The sequence below is a fragment of the Orcinus orca genome, unplaced genomic scaffold (assembly GCF_937001465.1).
Source record: "Orcinus orca unplaced genomic scaffold, mOrcOrc1.1 scaffold_120, whole genome shotgun sequence".
Lineage (NCBI taxonomy): Eukaryota > Metazoa > Chordata > Mammalia > Artiodactyla > Delphinidae > Orcinus > Orcinus orca.
The window spans coordinates 579,969-595,169 of record NW_026043917.1 but is presented as its reverse complement, the minus strand read 5'-3'; the positions used below and the strand labels follow the sequence as shown (position 1 = coordinate 595,169).

The 15,201-nt window shown below is 61.1% G+C and overlaps 1 long non-coding RNA gene across 1 annotated transcript in view; it reads right to left on the bottom strand.

The window, feature by feature from the left end:
• LOC125963352 (uncharacterized) overlaps nucleotides 1-14,449 on the bottom strand; it is a 68,168-nt gene extending 53,719 nt beyond the window's left edge. Inside the window, exon 1 of the long non-coding RNA XR_007475191.1 lies at nucleotides 14,419-14,449. This is a non-coding gene — a long non-coding RNA (uncharacterized LOC125963352). The remainder of the gene's footprint in view (nucleotides 1-14,418) is intronic.
• Between the last annotated feature and the right edge of the window lie 752 nt (nucleotides 14,450-15,201).

Sequence of the window (15,201 nt, the reverse complement as noted above, 5' to 3'; positions counted from 1 at the left end):
CATAATCCTAACCCGTACGCTGACACTCACCCGCGCCCTCACACGTACGCTCCCCCTAAAGCGTTGTCGTACTCTCACCTGGACCCTAAACCGTCCCCGTCCCCTAACCCTAACCCTAGCCCGAACCATAACCCTAACCCTTCCCCGAAGCCTGACCCTCACCCGTCCCCTAATCCTAACCCGTACGCTGACACTCACCCGCGCCCTCACACGTACGCTCCCCCTAAAGCGTTGTCGTACCCTCACCTGGACCCTAAACCGTCCCCGTCCCCTAACCCTAACCCTAGCCCGAACCCTAACCCTAACCCTTCCCCGAAGCCTGACCCTCACCCGTCCCCTAATCCTAACCCGTAAGCTGACACTCACCCGCGCCCTCACACGTACGCTCCCCCTAAAGCGTTGTCGTACCCTCACCTGGACCCTAAACCGTCCCCGTCCCCTAACCCTAACCCTAGCCCGAACCCTAACCCTAACCCTTCCCCGAAGCCTGACCCTCACTCGTCCCCTAATCCTAACGCGTACGCTGACACTCACCCGCGCCCTCACACGTACGCTCCCCCTAAAGCGTTGTCGTACCCTCACCTGGACCCTAAACCGTCCCCGTCCCCTAACCCTAACCCTAGCCCGAACCCTAACCCTAACACTTCCCCGAAGCCTGACCCTCACCCGTCCCCTAATCCTAACCCGTACGCTGACACTCACCCGCGCCCTCACACGTACGCTCCCCCTAAAGCGTTGTCGTACCCTCACCTGGACCCTAAACCGTCCCCGTCCCCTAACCCTAACCCTAGCCCGAACCCTAACCCTAACCCTTCCCCGAAGCCTGACGCTCACCCGTCCCATAATCCTAACCCGTACGCTGACACTCACCCGCGCCCTCACACGTACGCTCCCCCTAAAGCGTTGTCGTACCCTCACCTGGACCCTAAACCGTCCCCGTCCCCTAACCCTAACCCTAGCCCGAACCCTAACCCTAACCCTTCCCCGAAGCCTGACCCTCACCCGTGCCCTAATCCTAACCCGTACGCTGACACTCACCCGCGCCCTCACACGTACGCTCCCCCTAAAGCGTTGTCGTACCCTCACCTGGACCCTAAACCGTCCCCGTCCCCTAACCCTAACCCTAGCCCGAACCCTAACCCTAACCCTTCCCCGAAGCCTGACCCTCACTCGTCCCATAATCCTAACCCGTACGCTGACACTCACCCGCGCCCTCACACGTACGCTCCCCCTAAAGCGTTGTCGTACCCTCACCTGGACCCTAAACCGTCCCCGTCCCCTAACCCTAACCCTAGCCCGAACCCTAACCCTAACCCTTCCCCGAAGCCTGACCCTCACCCGTCCCATAATCCTAACCCGTACGCTGACACTCACCCGCGCCCTCACACGTACGCTCCCCCTAAAGCGTTGTCGTACCCTCACCTGGACCCTAAACCGTCCCCGTCCCCTAACCCTAACCCTAGCCCGAACCCTAACCCTAACCCTTCCCCGAAGGCTGACCCTCACTCGTCCCCTAATCCTAACCCGTACGCTGACACTCACCCGCGCCCTCACACGTACGCTCCCCCTAAAGCGTTGTCGTACCCTCACCTGGACCCTAAACCGTCCCCGTCCCCTAACCCTAACCCTAGCCCGAACCCTAACCCTAACCCTTCCCCGAAGCCTGACCCTCACCCGTCCCCTAATCCTAACCCGTACGCTGACACTCACCCGCGCCCTCACACGTACGCTCCCCCTAAAGCGTTGTCGTACCCTCACCTGGACCCTAAACCGTCCCCGTCCCCTAACCCTAACCCTAGCCCGAACCCTAACCCTAACCCTTCCCCGAAGCCTGACCCTCACCCGTCCCCTAATCCTAACCCGTACGCTGACACTCACCCGCGCCCTCACACATACGCTCCCCCTAAAGCGTTGTCGTACCCTCACCTGGACCCTAAACCGTCCCCGTCCCCTAACCCTAACCCTAGCCCGAAACCTAACCCTAACCCTTCCCCGAAGCCTGACCCTCACCCGTCCCCTAATCCTAACCCGTACGCTGACACTCACCCGCGCCCTCACACGTACGCTCCCCCTAAAGCGTTGTCGTACCCTCACCTGGACCCTAAACCGTCCCCGTCCCCTAACCCTAACCCTAACCAGAACCCTAACCCTAACCCTTCCCCGAAGCCTGACCCTCACCCGTCCCCTAATCCTAACCCGTACGCTGACACTCACCCGCGCCCTCACACGTACGCTCCCCCTAAAGCGTTGTCGTACCCTCACCTGGACCCTAAACCGTCCCCGTCCCCTAACCCTAACCCTAGCCCGAACCCTAACCCTAACACTTCCCCGAAGCCTGACCCTCACCCGTCCCCTAATCCTAACCCATACGCTGACACTCACCCGCGCCCTCACACGTACGCTCCCCCTAAAGCGTTGTCGTACCCTCACCTGGACCCTAAACCGTCCCCGTCCCCTAACCCTAACCCTAGCCCGAACCCTAACCCTAACCCTTCCCCGAAGCCTGACCCTCACCTGTCCCATAATGCTAACCCGTACGCTGACACTCACCCGCGCCCTCACACGTACGCTCCCCCTAAAGCATTGTCGTACCCTCACCTGGACCCTAAACCATCCCCGTCCCCTAACCCTAACCCTAGCCCGAACCCTAACCCTAACCCTTCCCCGAAGCCTGACCCTCACCCGTCCCCTAATCCTAACCCGTACGCTGACACTCACCCGCGCCCTCACACGTACGCTCCCCCTAAAGCGTTGTCGTACCCTCACCTGGACCCTAAACCGTCCCCGTCCCCTAACCCTAACCCTAGCCCGAACCCTAACCCTAACCCTTCCCCGAAGCCTGACCCTCACCCGTCCCCTAATCCTAACCCGTACGCTGACACTCACCCGCGCCCTCACACGTACGCTCCCCCTAAAGCGTTGTCGTACCCTCACCTGGACCCTAAACCGTCCCCGTCCCCTAACCCTAACCCTAGCCCGAACCCTAACCCTAACCCTTCCCCGAAGCCTGACCCTCACCCGTCCCCTAATCCTAACCCGTACGCTGACACTCACCCACGCCCTCACACGTACGCTCCCCCTAAAGCGTTGTCGTACCCTCACCTGGACCCTAAACCGTCCCCGTCCCCTAACCCTAACCCTAGCCCGAACCCTAACCCTAACCCTTCCCCGAAGCCTGACCCTCACCCGTCCCCTAATCCTAACCCGTACGCTGACTCTCACCCGCGCCCTCACACGTACGCTCCCCCTAAAGCGTTGTCGTACCCTCACCTGGACCCTAAACCGTCCCCGTCCCATAACCCTAACCCTAGCCCGAACCCTAACCCTAACCCTTCCCCGAAGCCTGACCCTCACCCGTCCCTTAATCCTAACCCGTACGCTGACACTCACCCGCGCCCTCACACGTACGCTCCCCCTAAAGCGTTGTCGTACCCTCACCTGCACCCTAAACCGTCCCCGTCCCCTAACCCTAACCCTAGCCCGAACCCTAACCCTAACCTTTCCCCGAAGCCTGACCATCACCCGTCCCCTAATCCTAACCCGTACGCTGACACTCACCCGCGCCCTCACACGTACGCTACCTCTAAAGCGTTGTCGTACCCTCACCTGGACCCTAAACCGTCCCCGTCCCCTAACCCTAACCCTAGCCCGAACCCTAACCCTAACCCCTCCCCGAAGCCTGACCCTCACTCGTCCCCTAATCCTAACCCGTACGCTGACACTCACCCGCGCCCTCACACGTACGCTCCCCCTAAAGCGTTGTCGTACCCTCACCTGGACCCTAAACCGTCCCCGTCCCCTAACCCTAACCCTAGCCCAAACCCTAACCCTAACCCTTCCCCGAAGCCTGACCCTCACCAGTCCCCTAATCCTAACCCGTACGCTGACATTCACCCGCGCCCTCACACGTACGCTCCCCCTAAAGCGTTGTCGTACCCTCACCTGGACCCTAAACCGTCCCCGTCCCCTAACCCTAACCCTAGCCCGAACCCTAACCCTAACCCTTCCCCGAAGCCTGACCCTCACCCGTCCCCTAATCCTAACCCGTAAGCTGACACTCACCCGCGCCCTCACACGTACGCTCCCCCTAAAGCGTTGTCGTACCCTCACCTGGACCCTAAACCGTCCCCGTCCCCTAACCCTAACCCTAGCCCAAACCCTAACCCTAACCCTTCCCCGAAGCCTGACCCTCACCCGTCCCCTAATCCTAACCCGTACGCTGACACTCACCTGCGCCCTCACACGTACGCTCCCCCTAAAGCGTTGTCGTACCCTCACCTGGACCCTAAACCGTCCCCGTCCCCTAACCCTAAAACTAGCCCGAACCCTAACCCTAACCCTTCCCCGAAGCCTGACCCTCACCCGTCCCCTAATCCTAACCCGTACGCTGACACTCACCCGCACCCTCACACGTACGCTCCCCCTAAAGCGTTGTCGTACCCTCACCTGGACCCTAAACCGTCCCCGTCCCCTAACCCTAACCCTAGCCCGAACCCTAACCCTTCCCCAAAGCCTGACACTCACCCGTCCCCTAATCCTAACCCGTAAGCTGACACTCACCCGCGCCCTCACACGTACGCCCCCCCTAAAGCGTTGTCGTACCCTCACCTGGACCCTAAACCGTCCCCGTCCCCTAACCCTAACCCTAGCCCGAACCCTAACCCTAACCCTTCCCCGAAGCCTGACCCTCACCCGTCCCCTAATCCTAACCCGTACGCAGACACTCACCCGCGCCCTCACACGTACGCTCCCCCTAAAGCGTTGTCGTACCCTCACCTGGACCCTAAACCGTCCCCGTCCCCTAACCCTAACCCTAGCCCGAACCCTAACCCTAACCCTTCCCAGAAGCCTAACACTCACCCGTCCCCTAATCCTAACCCGTACGCTGACACTCACCCACGCCCTCACACGTACGCTCCCCCTAAAGCGTTGTCGTACCCTCACCTGGACCCTAAACCGTCCCCGTCCCCTAACCCTAACCCTAGCCCGAACCCTAACCCTAACCCTTCCCCGAAGCCTGACCCTCACCCGTCCCCTAATCCTAACCCGTACGCTGACACTCACCCGCGCCCTCACACGTACGCCCCACCAAAGCGTTGTCGTACCCTCACCTGGACCCTAAACCGTCCCCGTCCCCTAACCCTAACCCTAGCCCGAACCCTAAACCTAACACTTCCCCGAAGCCTGACCCTCACCCGTCCCCTAATCCTAACCCGTACGCTGACACTCACCCGCGCCCTCACACGTACTCTCCCCCTAAAGCGTTGTCGTACCTTCACCTGGACCCTAAACTGTCGCCGTCCCCTAACCCTAACCCTAGCCCGAACCCTAACCCTAACCCTTCCCCGAAGCCTGACCCTCACCCGTCCCCTAATCCTAACCCGTACGCTGACACTCACCCACGCCCTCACACGTACGCTCCCCCTCAAGCGTTGTCGTACCCTCACCTGGACCCTAAACCGTCCCCGTCCCCTAACCCTAATCCTAGCCCGAACCCTAACCCTAACCCTTCCCCGAAGCCTGACCCTCACCCGTCCCCTAATCCTAACCCGTACGCTGACACTCACCCGCGCCCTCACACGTACGCCTCACCAAAGCGTTGTCGTACCCTCACCTGGACCCTAAACCGTCCCCGTCCCCTAACCCTAACCCTAGCCCGAACCCTAACCCTAACACTTCCCCGAAGCCTGACCCTCAACCGTCCCCTAATCCTAACCCGTACGCTGACACTCACCCGCGCCCTCACACTTACGCTCCCCCTAAAGCGTTGTCGTACCCTCACCTGGACCCTAAACCGTCCCCGTCTCCTAACACTAACCCTAGCCCGAACCCTAACCCTAACCCTTCCCCGAAGCCTGACCCTCACCCGTCCCCTAATACTAACCCGTACGCTGACTCTCACCCGCGCCCTCACACGTACGCTCCCCCTAAAGCGTTGTCGTACCCTCACCTGGACCCTAAACCGTCCCCGTCCCCTAACCCTAACCCTAGCCCGAACCCTAACCCTAACCCCTCCCCGAAGCCTGACCCTCACCCGTCCCCTAATCCTAACCCGTACGCTGACACTCACCCGCGCCCTCACACGTACGCTCCCCCTAAAGCGTTGTCGTACCCTCACCTGGACCCTAAACCGTCCCCGTCCCCTAACCCTAACCCTAGCCCGATCCCTAACCCTAACCCCTCCCCGAAGCCTGACCCTCACCCGTCCCCTAATCCTAACCCGTACGCTGACACTCACCCGCGCCCTCACACGTACGCTCCCCCTAAAGCGTTGTCGTACCCTCACCTGGACCCTAAACCGTCCCCGTCCCCTAACCCTAACCCTAGCCCGAACCCTAACCCTAACCCTTCCCCGAAGCCTGACCCTCACCCGTCCCCTAATCCTAACCCGTACGCTGACACTCACCCGCGCCCTCACACGTACGCTCCCCCTAAAGCGTTGTCGTACCTTCACCTGGACCCTAAACCGTCGCCGTCCCCTAACCCTAACCCTAGCCCGAACTCTAACCCTAACCCTTCCCCGAAGCCTGACCCTCACCCGTCCCCTAATCCTAACCCGTAGGCTGACACTCACCCACGCCCTCACACGTACGCTCCCCCTAAAGCGTTGTTGTTCCCTCACCTGTACCCTAAACCGTCCCCGTCCCCTAAGCGTAACCCTAGCCCGAACCCTAACCCTAACACTTCCCCGAAGCCTGACCCTCACCCGTCCCCTAATCCTAACCCGTACGCTGACACTCACCCGCGCCCTCAAACATACGCTCCCCCTAAAGCGTTGTCGTACCCTCACCTGGACCCTAAACCGTCCCCGTCCCCTAACCCTAACCCTAGCCCGAACCCTAAACCTAACCCTTCCCCGAAGCCTGACCCTCACCCGTCCCCTAATCCTAACCCGTACGCTGACACTCACCCACGCCCTCACACGTACGCTCCCCCTAAAGCGTTGTCGTACCCTCACCTGGACCCTAAACCGTCCCCGTCCCCTAACCCTAACCCTAGCCCGAACCCTAACCCTAACCCTTCCCCGAAGCCTGACCCTCACCCGTCCCCTAATCCTAACCCGTACGCTGACACTCACCCGCGCCCTCACACGTACGCTCCCCCTAAAGCGTTGTCGTTCCCTCACCTGGACCCTAAACCGTCCCCGTCCCCTAACCCTAGCCCGAACCCTAACCCTAACCCTTCCCCGAAGCCTGACCCTCACCCGTCCCCTAATCCTAACCCGTACGCTGACACTCACCCGCGCCCTCACACGTACGCTCCCCCTAAAGCGTTGTCGTACCCTCACCTGGACCCTAAACCGTCCCCGTCTCCTAACACTAACCCTAGCCCGAACCCTAACCCTAACCCTTCCCCGAAGCCTGACCCTCACCCGTCCCCTAATCCTAACCCGTACGCTGACTCTCACCCGCGCCCTCACTCGTACGCTCCCCCTAAAGCGTTGTCGTACCCTCACCTGGACCCTAAACCGTCCCCGTCCCCTAACCCTAACCCTAGCCCGAACCCTAACCCTAACCCCTCCCCGAAGCCTGACCCTCACCCGTCCCCTAATCCTAACCCGTACGCTGACACTCACCCGCGCCCTCACACGTACGCTCCCCCTAAAGCGTTGTCGTACCCTCACCTGGACCCTAAACCGTCCCCGTCCCCTAACCCTAACCCTAGCCCGAACCCTAACCCTAACCCTTCCCCGAAGCCTGACCCTCACCCGTCCCCTAATCCTAACCCGTACGCTGACACTCACCCACGCCCTCACACGTACGCTCCCCCTAAAGCGTTGTCGTACCCTCACCTGGACCCTAAACCGTCCCCGTCCCCTAACCCTAACCCTAGCCCGAACCCTAACCCTAACCCTTCCCCGAAGCCTGACCCTCACCCGTCCCCTAATCCTAACCCGTACGCTGACACTCACCCGCGCCCTCACACGTACGCTCCCCCTAAAGCGTTGTCGTTCCCTCACCTGGACCCTAAACCGTCCCCGTCCCCTAACCCTAACCCTAGCCCGAACCCTAACCCTAACCCTTCCCCGAAGCCTGACCCTCACCCGTCCCCTAATCCTAACCCGTACGCTGACACTCACCCGCGCCCTCACACGTACGCTCCCCCTAAAGCGTTGTCGTACCCTCACCTGGACCCTAAACCGCCCCCGTCCCCTAACCCTAACCCTAGCCCGAACCCTAACCCTAACCCTTCCCCGAAGCCTGACCCTCACCCGTCCCCTAATCCTAAACCGTACGCTGACACTCACCCGCGCCCTCACACGTACGCTCCCCCTAAAGCGTTGTCGTACCCTCACCTGGACCCTAAACCGTCCCCGTCCCCTAAACCTAACCCTAGCCCGAACCCTAACCCTAACCCTTCCCCGAAGCCTGACCCTCACCCGTCCCATAATCCTAACCCGTACGCTGACACTCACCCGCGCCCTCACACGTACGCTCCCCCTAAAGCGTTGTCGTACCCTCACCTGGACCCTAAACCGTCCCCGTCCCCTAACCCTAACCCTAGCCCGAACACTAACCCTAACCCTTCCCCGATGCCTGACCCTCACCCGTCCCCTAATCCTAACCCGTACGCTGACACTCACCCGCGCCCTCACACGTACGCTCCCCCTAAAGCGTTGTCGTACCCTCACCTGGACCCTAAACCGTCCCCGTCCCCTAACCCTAACCCTAGCCCGAACCCTAACCCTAACCCTTCCCCGAAGCCTGACCCTCACCCGTCCCCTAATCCTAACCCGTACGCTGACACTCACCCGCGCCCTCACACGTACGCTCCCCCTAAAGCGTTGTCGTACCCTCACCTGGACCCTAAACCGTCCCCGTCCCCTAACCCTAACCCTAACCCGAACCCTAACCCTAACCCTTCCCCGAAGCCTGACCCTCAGCCGTCCCCTAATCCTAACCCGTACGCTGACACTCACCGGCGCCCTCACACGTACGCTCCCCCTAAAGCGTTGTCGTACCCTCACCTGGACCCTAAACCGTCCCCGTCCCCTAACCCTAACCCTAGCCCGAAACCTATCCCTAACCCTTCCCCGAAGCCTGACCCTCACCCGTCCCCTAATCCTAACCCGTACGCTGACACTCACCCGCGCCCTCACACGTACGCTCCCCATAAAGCGTTGTCGTACCCTCACCTGGACCCTAAACCGTCCCCGTCCCCTAACCCTAACCCTAGCCCGAACCCTAACCCTAACCCTTCCCCGAAGCCTGACCCTCACCCGTCCCCTAATCCTAACCCGTACGCTGATACTCACCCGTGCCCTCACACGTACGCTCCCCCTAAAGCGTTGTCGTACCCTCACCTGGACCCTAAACCGTCCCCGTCCCCTAACCCTAACCCTAGCCCGAACCCTAACCCTAACCCTTCCCCGAAGCCTGACCCTCACCCGTCCCTTAATCCTAACCCGTACGCTGATACTCACCCGTGCCCTCACACGTACGCTCCCCCTAAAGCGTTGTCGTACCCTCACCTGGACCCTAAACCGTCCCCGTCCCCTAACCCTAACCCTAGCCCGAACCCTAACCCTAACCCTTCCCCGAAGCCTGACCCTCACCCGTCCCCTAATCCTAACCCGTACGCTGACACTCACCCGCGCCCTCACACGTATGCTACCCCTAAAGCGTTGTCGTACCCTCACCTGGACCCTAAACCGTCCCCGTCCCCTAACCCTAACCCTAGCCCGAACCCTAACCCTAACCCCTCCCCGAAGCCTGACCCTCACCCGTCCCCTAATCCTAACCCGTACGCTGACACTCACCCGCGCCCTCACACGTACGCTCCCCCTAAAGCGTTGTCGTACCCTCACCTGGACCCTAAACCGCCCCCGTCCCCTAACCCTAACCCTAGCCCGAACCCTAACCCTAACACTTCCCCGAAGCCTGACCCTCACCCGTCCCCTAATCCTAAACCGTACGCTGACACTCACCCGCGCCCTCACACGTACGCTCCCCCTAAAGCGTTGTCGTACCCTCACCTGGACCCTAAACCGTCCCCGTCCCCTAAACCTAACCCTAGCCCGAACCCTAACCCTAACCCTTCCCCGAAGCCTGACCCTCACCCGTCCCATAATCCTAACCCGTACGCTGACACTCACCCGCGCCCTCACACGTACGCTCCCCCTAAAGCGTTGTCGTACCCTCACCTGGACCCTAAACCGTCCCCGTCCCCTAACCCTAACCCTAGCCCGAACACTAACCCTAACCCTTCCCCGAAGCCTGACCCTCACCCGTCCCCTAATCCTAACCCGTACGCTGACACTCACCCGCGCCCTCACACGTACGCTCCCCCTAAAGCGTTGTCGTACCCTCACCTGGACCCTAAACCGTCCCCGTCCCCTAACCCTAACCCTAGCCCGAACCCTAACCCTAACCCTTCCCCGAAGCCTGACCCTCACCCGTCCCCTAATCCTAATCCGTACGCTGACACTCACCCGCGCCCTCACACATACGCTCCCCCTAAAGCATCGTACCATCACCTGGACCCTAAACCGTCCCCGTCCCCTAACCCTAACCCTAGCCCGAACCCTAACCCTAACCCTTCCCCGAAGCCTGACCCTCACCCGTCCCCTAATCCTAACCCGTACGCTGACACTCACCCGCGCCCTCACACGTACGCTCCCCCTAAAGCGTTGTCGTACCCTCACCTGGACCCTAAACCGTCCCCGTCCCCTAACCCTAACCCTAGCCCGAACCCTAACCCTAACACTTCCCCGAAGCCTGACCCTCACCCGTCCCCTAATCCTAACCCGTACGCTGACACTCACCCGCGCCCTCACACGTACGCTCCCCCTAAAGCGTTGTCGTACCCTCACCTGGACCCTAAACCGTCCCCGTCCCCTAACCCTAACCCTAGCCCGAACCCTAACACTAACCCTTCCCCGAAGCCTGACCCTCACCCGTCCCATAATCCTAACCCGTACGCTGACACTCACCCGCGCCCTCACACGTACGCTCCCCCTAAAGCGTTGTCGTACCCTCACCTGGACCCTAAACCGTCCCCGTCCCCTAACCCTAACCCTAGCCCGAACCCTAACCCTAACCCTTCCCCGAAGCCTGACCCTCACCCGTCCCCTAATCCTAACCCGTACGCTGACACTCACCCGCGCCCTCACACGTACGCTCCCCCTAAAGCGTTGTCGTACCCTCACATGGACCCTAAACCGTCCCCGTCCCCTAACCCTAACCCTAGCCCGAACCCTAACCCTAACCCTTCCCCGAAGCCTGACCCTCACCCGTCCCCTAATCCTAACCCGTACGCTGACACTCACCCGCGCCCTCACACGTACGCTCCCCCTAAAGCGTTGTCGTACCCTCACCTGGACCCTAAACCGTCCCCGTCCCCTAACCCTAACCCTAGCCCGAACCCTAACCCTAAACCTTCCCCGAAGCCTGACCCTCACCCGTCCCCTAATCCTAACCCGTACGCTGACACTCACCCGCGCCCTCACACGTACGCTCCCCCTAAAGCGTTGTCGTACCCTCACCTGGACCCTAAACCGTCCCCGTCCCCTAACCCTAACCCTAGCCCGAACCCTAACCCTAACCCTTCCCCGAAGCCTGACCCTCACCCGTCCCCTAATCCTAACCCGTACGCTGACACTCACCCGCGCCCTCACACGTACGCTCCCCCTAAAGCGTTGTCGTACCCTCACCTGGACCCTAAACCGTCCCCGTCCCCTAACCCTAACCCTAGCCCGAACCCTAACCCTAACCCTTCCCCGAAGCCTGACCCTCACCCGTCCCATAATCCTAACCCGTACGCTGACACTCACCCGTGCCCTCACACGTACGCTCCCCCTAAAGCGTTGTCGTACCCTCACCTGGACCCTAAACCGTCCCCGTCCCCTAACCCTAACCCTAGCCCGAACCCTAACCCTAACCCTTCCCCGAAGCCTGACCCTCACCCGTCCCCTAATCCTAACCCGTACGCTGACACTCACCCGCGCCCTCACACGTACGCTCCCCCTAAAGCGTTGTCGTACCCTCACCTGGACCCTAAACCGTCCCCGTCCCCTAACCCTAACCCTAGCCCGAACCCTAACCCTAACCCTTCCCCGAAGCCTGACCCTCACCCGTCCCCTAATCCTAACCCGTACGCTGACACTCACCCGCGCCCTCACACGTACGCTCCCCCTAAAGCGTTGTCGTACCCTCACCTGGACCCTAAACCGTCCCCGTCCCCTAACCCTAACCCTAGCCCGAACCCTAACCCTAACCCTTCCCCGAAGCCTGACCCTCACCCGTCCCCTAATCCTAACCCGTACGCTGACACTCACCCGCGCCCTCACACGTACGCTCCCCCTAAAGCGTTGTCGTACCCTCACCTGGACCCTAAACCGTCCCCGTCCCCTAACCCTAACCCTAGCCCGAACCCTAACCCTAACCCTTCCCCGAAGCCTGACCCTCACCCGTCCCCTAATCCTAACCCGTACGCTGACACTCACCCGCGCCCTCACACGTACGCTCCCCCTAAAGCGTTGTCGTACCCTCACCTGGACCCTAAACCGTCCCCGTCCCCTAACCCTAACCCTAGCCCGAACCCTAACCCTAACCCTTCCCCGAAGCCTGACCCTCACCCGTCCCATAATCCTAACCCGTACGCTGACACTCACCCGCGCCCTCACACGTACGCTCCCCCTAAAGCGTTGTCGTACCCTCACCTGGACCCTAAACCGTCCCCGTCCCCTAACCCTAACCCTAGCCCGAAACCTAACCCTAACCCTTCCCCGAAGCCTGACCCTCACCCGTCCCCTAATCCTAACCCGTACGCTGACACTCACCCGCGCCCTCACACGTACGCTCCCCCTAAAGCGTTGTCGTACCCTCACCTGGACCCTAAACCGTCCCCGTCCCCTAACCCTAACCCTAGCCCGAACACTAACCCTAACCCTTCCCCGAAGCCTGACCCTCACCCGTCCCCTAATCCTAACCCGTATGCTGACACTCACCCACGCCCTCACACGTACGCTCCCCCTAAAGCGTTGTCGTACCCTCACCTGGACCCTAAACCGTCCCCGTCCCCTAACCCTAACCCTAGCCCGAACCCTAACCCTAACCCTTCCCCGAAGCCTGACCCTCACCCGTACCCTAATCCTAACCCGTACGCTGACACTCACCCGCGCCCTCACACGTACGCTCCCCCTAAAGCGTTGTCGTACCCTCACCTGGACCCTAAACCGTCCCCGTCCCCTAACACTAACCCTAGCCCGAACCCTAACACTAACCCTTCCCCGAAGCCTGACCCTCACCCGTCCCCTAATCCTAACCCGTACGCTGACACTCACCCTCGCCCTCACACGTACGCTACCCCTAAAGCGTTGTCGTACCCTCACCTGGACCCTAAACCGTCCCCGTCCCCTAACCCTAACCCTAGCCCGAACCCTAACCCTAACCCCTCCCCGAAGCCTGACCCTCATCCATCCCCTAATCCTAACCCGTACGCTGACACTCACCCGCGCCCTCACACGTACGCTCCCCCTAAAGCGTTGTCGTACCCTCACCTGGACCCTAAACCGTCCCCGTCCCCAACCCTAACCCTAGCCCGAACCCTAACCCTAACCCTTCCCCGAAGCCTGACCCTCAGCCGTCCCCTAATCCTAACCCGTACGTTGACACTCAGCCGCGCCCTCACACGTACGCTCCCCCTAAAGCGTTGTCGTACCCTCACCTGGACCCTAAACCGTCCCCGTACCCTAACCCTAACCCTAGCCCGAAACCTATCCCTAACCCTTCCCCGAAGCCTGACCCTCACCCGTCCCCTAATCCTAACCCGTACGCTGACACTCACCCACGCCCTCACACGTACGCTCCCCCTAAAGCGTTGTCGTACCCTCACCTGGACCCTAAACCGTCCCCGTCCCCTAACCCTAACCCTAGCCCGAACCCTAACCCTAACCCTTCCCCGAAGCCTGACCCTCACCCGTCCCCTAATCCTAACCCCTACGCTGACAATCACCCGCGCCCTCACACGTACGCCCCACCAAAGCGTTGTCGTACCCTCACCTGGACCCTAAACCGTCCCCGTCCCCTAACCCTAACCCTAGCCCGAACCCTAACACTAACACTTCCCCGAAGCCTGACCCTCACCCGTCCCCTAATCCTAACCCGTACGCTGACACTCACCCGCGCCCTCACACGTACTCTCCCCCTAAAGCGTTGTCGTACCTTCACCTGAACCCTAAACCGTCGCCGTCCCCTAACCCTAACCCTAGCCCGAACCCTAACCCTAACCCTTCCCCGAAGCCTGACCCTCACCCGTCCCCTAATCCTAACCCGTACGCTGACACTCACCCACGCCCTCACACGTACGCTCCCCCTAAAGCGTTGTCGTACCCTCACCTGTACCCTAAACCGTCCCCGTCCCCTAAGCGTAACCCTAGTCCGAACCCTAACCCTAACACTTCCCCGAAGCCTGAACCTCACCCGTCCCCTAATCCTAATCCGTACGCTGACACTCACCCGCGCCCTCACACATACGCTCCCCCTAAAGCGTTGTCGTACCCTCACCTGGACCCTAAACCGTCCCCGTCCCCTAACCCTAACCCTAGCCCGAACCCTAACCCTAACCCTTCCCCGAAACCTGACCCTCACCCGTCCCCTAATCCTAACCCGTACGCTGACACTCACCCGCGCCCTCACACATACGCTCCCCCTAAAGCGTTGTCGTACCCTCACCTGGACCCTAAACCGTCCCCGTCCCCTAACCCTAACCCTAGACCGAACCCTAACCCTAACCCTTCCCCGAAACCTGACCCTCACCCGTTCCCTAATCCTAACCCGTACGCTGACACTCACCCACGCCCTCACACGTACGCTCCCCCTAAAGCATTGTCGTACCCTCACCTGGACCCTAAACCGTCCCCGTCCCCTAACCCTAACCCTAGCCCGAACCCTAACCCTAACACTTCCCCGAAGCCTGACCCTCACCCGTCTCCTAATCCTAACCCGTACGCTGACACTCACCCGCGCCCTCACACGTACGCTCCCCCTAAAGCGTTGTCGTACCCTCACCTGGACCCTAAACCGTCCCCGTCCCCTAACCCTAACCCTAGCCCGAACCCTAACCCTAACCCTTCCCCGAAGCCTGACCCTCACCCGTCCCCTAATCCTAACCCGTACGCTGACACTCACCCGCGCCCTCACACGTACGCTCCCCCTAAAGCGTTGTCGTACCCTCACCTGGACCCTAAACCGTCCCCGT